This window comes from Podarcis pityusensis (assembly GCF_964106645.2).
Source record: "Podarcis pityusensis genome assembly, chromosome: 7".
Taxonomy (NCBI): Eukaryota; Metazoa; Chordata; class Lepidosauria; order Squamata; family Lacertidae; genus Podarcis; species Podarcis pityusensis.
The window spans coordinates 9863791-9870733 of NC_138031.1; positions in this window are offsets into that span (position 1 = coordinate 9863791).

The window sequence follows — 6943 nt, forward strand, 5'->3', positions numbered from 1 at the left end:
GCAGTAAATAATGTAAACGGTTCTTCTGGGGGGGGGGTGTTAGGTATTATCATAGTAGAAAAAGAAAAAGTTTTATCCCCCCCCCCTTTCCATTCCGTTCCAACATACCGGCTTAGATGTTATTCTCAGATGTTATCTTTCTTCCTCTCTGTCGCTCTTGGCACCTCAGTGTCTGGCTTAATTGGCAGATTAATTACCCCTTCTTCGCTTGAAGTATGTCCAAGAACTTAAATCCAATTTTTTATCTTAAGAAATGGAACTAGGAACCTAGGTGCACTCATGGAGACAGCGTCCAGGAGATCTGAACTCCCTCAGGGGCTTTCCATCCAGTGTCCCCCCTCCTCCTTTACGAATTCGGGGGTGGTTTGTTGGGCACCGCGGATGAGACTGCATCTTCCCTTCCACCGGGAAGAATTTGGGAGGCTGATTACTCCCATCTCAGCCTCTCAATTACCTCGTGGGAGCTGGAGAGATGGTATTGTCGGCCATCTTCCGTGGCGCCCCTAGCGGAGCCCCACATTACAAAGATGTTTCAAACATGACATGAAGGCTGCCAACATCAACCCGCCATGTGGGAATCTGTCAGGGTACTGCCATCGAAAGTGGGGAGGGAGGCAGAAGCGTACAGGGAGCCTGCTGAGCAGTAACACTTCATCAGGGAGTGGAGAGAGTGACGCCTCTGGCGAAACGGAGGGAGAAAGGAGGGGGGAAGTGAGGGAAAGGCTCACAGAGGTTACTGTGAGCCCTAGCCACTGCGCCCAGCCCAGCTGATCGGGAAACAGTCATGCCGCTTCCATCGCCTAGTTTTTGCAAGGGGTCAAACGTAAAGAAAGGAGGCAGAGATTTGGGGTGTCTAAATTCTTATGCTGGGGGGGGGGGGGACAGGAAGGAGCCACTCCTGGAATCTGCAAGTGACTGAGATGGACATGAACTTTGGGTTTCTGCACTGTACATAGTAAAGGACCCCTGACCATTAGGTCCAGTTGTGGCCGACTCTGGGGTTGTGGCGCTCATCTCGCTTTATTGGCCGAGGGAGCCGGCGTACAGCTTCTGAGTCATGTGGCCAGCATGACTAAGCCGCTTCTGGCGAACCAGAATAGCGCACAGAAACGCCGTTTACCTTCCCGCCAGAGCCGTACCTATTTATCTACTTGCACTTTGACGTGCTTTTGAACTGCTAGGTTGGCAGGAGCAGGGACCGAGCAACGAGAGCTCACCCACCGCGTGGATTCGAACCGCCGACCTTCTGATCGGCAAGTCCTAGGCTCTGTGGTTTAACCCACAGCACCATCTGCGTCCTTCTGCACTGTACATAGTTTGAACTTAATAAAACCTGTAAAAGGCAGGTCGGAGTCCTGGCTGTTTACTTGTGAGCAACCACCTGCACCCCTGACAGAATCACTTACAGACAATTGCAGTGCCTGGAGACAGACAGTCAAGTCGTGTGTCCATAGCAGTGACCAGAGGAGAAATAGCCTCTGGGAATAGTGCAGAGAGAAGAAAGGCCATGGTGCCAGTACCAGGTCCACAGCAGCCAACTGCATAAGCTTCAGCCGATCCTACATCATACCGGCAACTCTGGCATTGGGTGTTTCATCTGGAAATGCAAGAACTGTAGAATCCCCCACACAGAGGAATATCCCACAGGGACATCATTGTGCTGCAGACTTTATGGTGCATTGGCAGAGAGAATTTTTCAGAGGTGGTCCCTTTCCAAAATGGTTATTTCAGGTAGGCTGCAAGAGGAGATGAGGGGGAAACCACAGAATGTGATAATGGAATCTCATTCACGCAAAGAGCATTGTCTTGGGGGTGGGAGAGAGCAAGGGGGGCACAGCGCCCATTTGTTATCGGAAGGTGGAAAGGATGACAGGTTGTGTCACACTTGTCATTGCAATCTCATCCTCTGAATGACAGAGAAAGGACAGCAAAATGTCTTGTGGGCAGATAGTCAAAGATACAGGCTGGGTGTCAGAGCCACCGCTGTCACCAGGCAGGTTTGTGGTTGGCCGTCCACCGACACACAGGCACACACACAGCGCTCTCTCCCTTGTCACTTCAACCCGCCATGAATTATTAAAAGAACAGCTGTAAAATAATATTTTTTTTTAGAAAAAAAATGTCACTGTGGCTTTCCCCCACAGATAGGAAATGCTTGCACGCTTCTTTGAGCGCAGATTGAATAACAAAGACAGCACCAATACATGGTTTCATTAACTCGAGGCATCAATTTAATGTTGTTGCCTTTTTATTTTTAATAAGATCTCAAATTCCGGGACACGAAACATAAAAATTAAACATGCCGATATTCAGGAAAAGCCTGAATATGGTCTGAGTAAGATAGGGAGATATTGAAAAGCCATTAAATGTTAATTGCACATACGATCATCCTCATACAGCGTGCTTTTCAATATGAAATTAAAATTAAAAATAATTATGGGCAAATTTAACCTCCCCCCACAACCTGCTACCCCAAATAGAAATGCAGCTGATTTTAGAGTGTTCTTAATTTTCTCACTAATTAGCAGCATCAGGTGCTCATAAGGTTGACACCTCAGAGGGAAAGCTGCCTACGAATTCTCTTCTAGAAAGCACCTGTGAAATATGCGTGTGATCATAGAAACCATAGTGTTCTGCTGGTGGGCAGATTCATGTCAGGGGAAGTATTTTAGGAAAACACCAACAGAGAAGTAAAACCCAGGACAGCAGCCATTTTTACTTCAGTTGTGAAGAGAATTATTATCATTATGATCATTACTAATTACCTGTCTTTCAAGCTAAGGTCCCAGGCTGGGTTGCAAACGCAATGTTCAAAACACCTGAAAATAATTTAGTTGCAGAAATATGTTGGGTCCTAAAATGCATCTCAGGGGTCAAACCCCAGGGCAAAGAGTCATATCTTCAGCATTGTCAAGAGCTGTAGAACAGCGGTTCTCAACCTGTGGGTCCCCCGATGTTGTTGGACTACAACTCCCATCGTCCCTGAACACTGGTCATGCTAGGAATGATGGGAGTTGTAGTCCAACAACATCTGGGGACCCACAGGTTGAGAAACACTGCTGTAGAATGAAGGTGCCAGACGCAACTCTGTGGGGAAGGAGGGGCTGCGGCGGAGAAGGCCCTCTTCCCCTGGGTCCCCTCCATCCTGAGGGAGGTGGAACAACCAGTAGGACATACACACCCCTCTGCCAATCTTATCTCCTGAGGGCGTCTGTTGGGATGGAGATGGTCTTTCAGGTAGAATCATAGAATTGTAGAGTTGGAAGGGACCCAGAGGGTCATCCAGTTCAACCCTTTGCAATGCAGGAATCTCAGCTAAAGCATTCATGACAGGTGGCCATCCAACCTCTACTTCAAAACGTCCAAGGAAGGAGAGTCCACCACCTCCATAGGGAGACCATTCCATTGTTCAACAGCTCTTACTGTCAGAACATTCTTCCTGATGTTTAGTTGCAATCTCCTTTTTTGTAGCTTGAGGTCTGAGTCGTTTAGGGTTTTAAACACGCGTGTGAACACCTTGAGTTTAGCTAGGAACAAACCAGCAGCCAATGCAGCTGCTTTTATTACAGGAGATACGTGAGATCTAATAATAAATAATAAATTTTTATTTATACCCTGCCCTTTCCGGTTCAAAAACCGGGCTCAGGGCGGCTAACAACAAATTTAAAACATTATAAAAGCAGCATAAAATACAGTATAAGAACATGAATAACAATAACATTCAAAAATCGATTTAGGGGAAATAAGCATTAGATAATCCCCAGGGCTAGCTGGCTGAATTGGTGCTACTTGGGCCAGCGAGGAGGCCAGGGGAGAATTAGCTGTGGGGTCTCAGAGCGGGTGATCTTTATAAAGGGGGAGGGGGAGGGAAGGGAAGGGAAATAAAAGATCAGGCTGAATTCAAATTACACAATATATCACATAATATATTCAAATTAAAGGCCAGGCAGAATAGCTCTGTCTTACAGGCCCGACGGAAGGAGGTTAAATCCTGAAGGGCCCTAGTCGCATGGGACAGAGCCTTCCACCAGGTTGGAGCCATCACTGAAAAGGCCCTGGCCTTGGTGGAGGATACTCTGACTTCCTTAGATCTAAACGGAACCTGAGCCAGTAATCTGGCCAATGCATTTTGAACCAAGTGGAGTTTTCATGTCCTCTTCAAGGGAAGCCCCAAGCAGGGCACGTTGCAGTAATCCAACCTGGAAGTTACCAGAACACAGAGTAGAGTGGCCAAATCATTTCTGTCCAAAAGGGGGTTGTGGCTGGCAAACCACCCAGAGCTTGAAAATGGCACTCCTTGCCACCAAAGTCCAATGAGCCTCCAGTGACAGTCTTGAATCCAGGAGCTCCCCAAAGCTGTGGACCTGCTCTTACTGAGGTGGAGGTGCAACCCATCCAGAACTGTCTGTTTACTCACTTCCAGACATGAGAACCTGAGACACATCATACCAAGATTCAGATTCAGTTTATTGGTTGACATCTAACCTATCACCACCTCCAAGCACTGGCTGACACATCCGCTGCCTCTCTGGAGTCAGCTGGGACAGAGAGGTGGGAGTTGGATGTCATCTGCATATTGATGACGCATCACTCCAAATCTCCTGAGGCTTCATAGCGCGGGGGACAATATGGAAACCTGCAGGACAACACCGGACAACTCCTATGGGGCTGAACGCTAACTTTTCACGGCTACTTTCTGGAAACATCCCTGGAGGTAAGAGCAGAACCATTGAAGCTCAAGCCCCACCCCACCCCAACTCCCAACTCCACAAGAAAGTTAAGACGGCCCAGATGTATAATGTACAATGTGTTAGATGTATGGATATATTAACATTCCACATTCCCATAAATAATGTTCAAGGAGCTCCTGAGTAAAAGAGCTGCCCATTCCACCGAGAGCTAGCAACCGTCTGTTTTCTACGTGAATAGTCACCCTGCTGACTTCCTGCTTGACCCAGACTCTGATAATGATTTCTAGCAAGGGTCTAGTTTTCCATTATCTATCCGGGGCTACTGATCTACGAGATAGACCAGAAATTCTTTTCGCTGCTGATTGATAAGCTTTAGAGCATCTCCCCCTTCTGCTGCGCTGAGTGTACCAACAATTCAATACACCTGGAGAAGCTTGGGCGTGAATCTTTGAAAAGAAGGCATGCGAGGAAGAGAGTCGGGGTGGTGTTGAAATATAGGCCGCATAACAAGAGAGAGAGATTTGGCTTCAGCGTTGAGTAAAAGGTAAAACGTCTGCCCAAAGTAGAGAAGTCCAGCATGAGTTAGAAGGTAGCCAGCAACAGAGAGGCTTGCATTTTCTCTCAGACAGCTGGAAGCAGTCGGCTGTCAACTCCCCCCTTCTTGACACTGAAAGGAATGTAGATAAACCATTAGCAGAGGGCGGGCTGGAGAGAAGCCAATGCTCTCAAGAAGCATAGGTAGGATCAGAAGGCAGGGGGAGCATTTCCTCACCGGAAGAGCAAGCCCTTAACCCCAGGAGCCCCAGGAGTAGAGGAATGGGAAAGGTCTTAGACAGAAAACAAAACCAGAAATGTAAGGGTCATAGGTTCAGGATATTCTGCAGAAGCTGGAAACAATCCTTAGAAGGGTCAACTGAATCGTAAGACACGGATGCTCGGCTAGCACGTCAGAGGCTACTTGTTTTCCAATAAATCTTCAAGCTAATTACGACTTGTGTGCTGTGTTATCAAGATGGCAGCCTGGGCACCTGACACTGCCCTGTGTTTCAGAAAATAAATGCTGCCCGCCAATACACCTGTGCAGAATATATCCTGCGTGTCTTCTTTGGCGATCACTTGTAGCTGAGTAAGATTGTCTTCCATAAACAATAAGTCCGTAAATGACTGTGGAGGCCAATTCTGGATCCACATGTCCTTCCACATTGGGGACATTGGTTTCCGGGTGGGAGTTGATCATGGTGTGGATTTGCCAAGTGTGCCTTCCTCTTAGCACGTTTCTCCCTTGCTTCCTGAGTTTGAGTGTCTTTGTAGCCCATGACACCTTTGGTAAAGGCTGTTCTCCAATTGGAGTGGTTGCAGGCAAGTGTTTCCCAATTGCTGGTGTTTATACTACATTTTTAGTAGTATAAACGGTCTTTAAACCTCTTTTGTTGACCACCAGCATTACACTTTCCATTTTTAAGTTCAGAATAGAGTAGTTGCTTTGGAAGACATCCCAACTACATGACCAGTCCAACAAAGTTGATGTATGTTGAAGAATTATTGCTTTGACACAGGTGATCTTTGCTTCTTCCAGTACAGTGGCATTAGTTCGCCTGTCTTCCCAAGTGATGTGTAAAACTACGCACTACATGAAAAAGTGATTTATTTATTCTGAGTCTTCCAAAATCTGGCTTCATTAGACAACCCTGAATTTGAGTCTTAGGACAGAGGATGGGGTGGGGGGACTTTTCTCTATCCACTTCATGCATACTATGCCGAATTTTACAAATTTCTATCAAGTTTCCTCTTACTCGCCTTTTGTCTAAATTAATGACTTTCCAAAGCTGCAACCTTTCCTCACAGAGGAGTTGATCCACCCCCTTGATCTTTTCAGTTTCTCATTTTTCCTCCAATCCATTCTTCATGTTTCCAGAGCAATTTGTGATTTATTTATATGTTGAAAAAAAGATTCGTGAAAATGTTAGCATTTTAGTGCAAATTTCTCCCAATATATGCATTGTTTTGTAATTCAGTCTTGACATTTTTTTGCAATTAATTCCCCCTAATATTTTTGTATATTATTTTCAGTAATATATGCATTTATGTACACATTCTTGGGTTGGAGGACTGCACCTCAGAATTCAGAAAAATGTAAATTCTGGAGGATAGCTGTGTTTTGAATCACAGAGTGGTTTGAGAAGTGCAAATTAGGTAAAGGTAAAGGGACCCCTGACCATTAGGTCCAGTTGCGGACGACTCTGGGGTTGCAG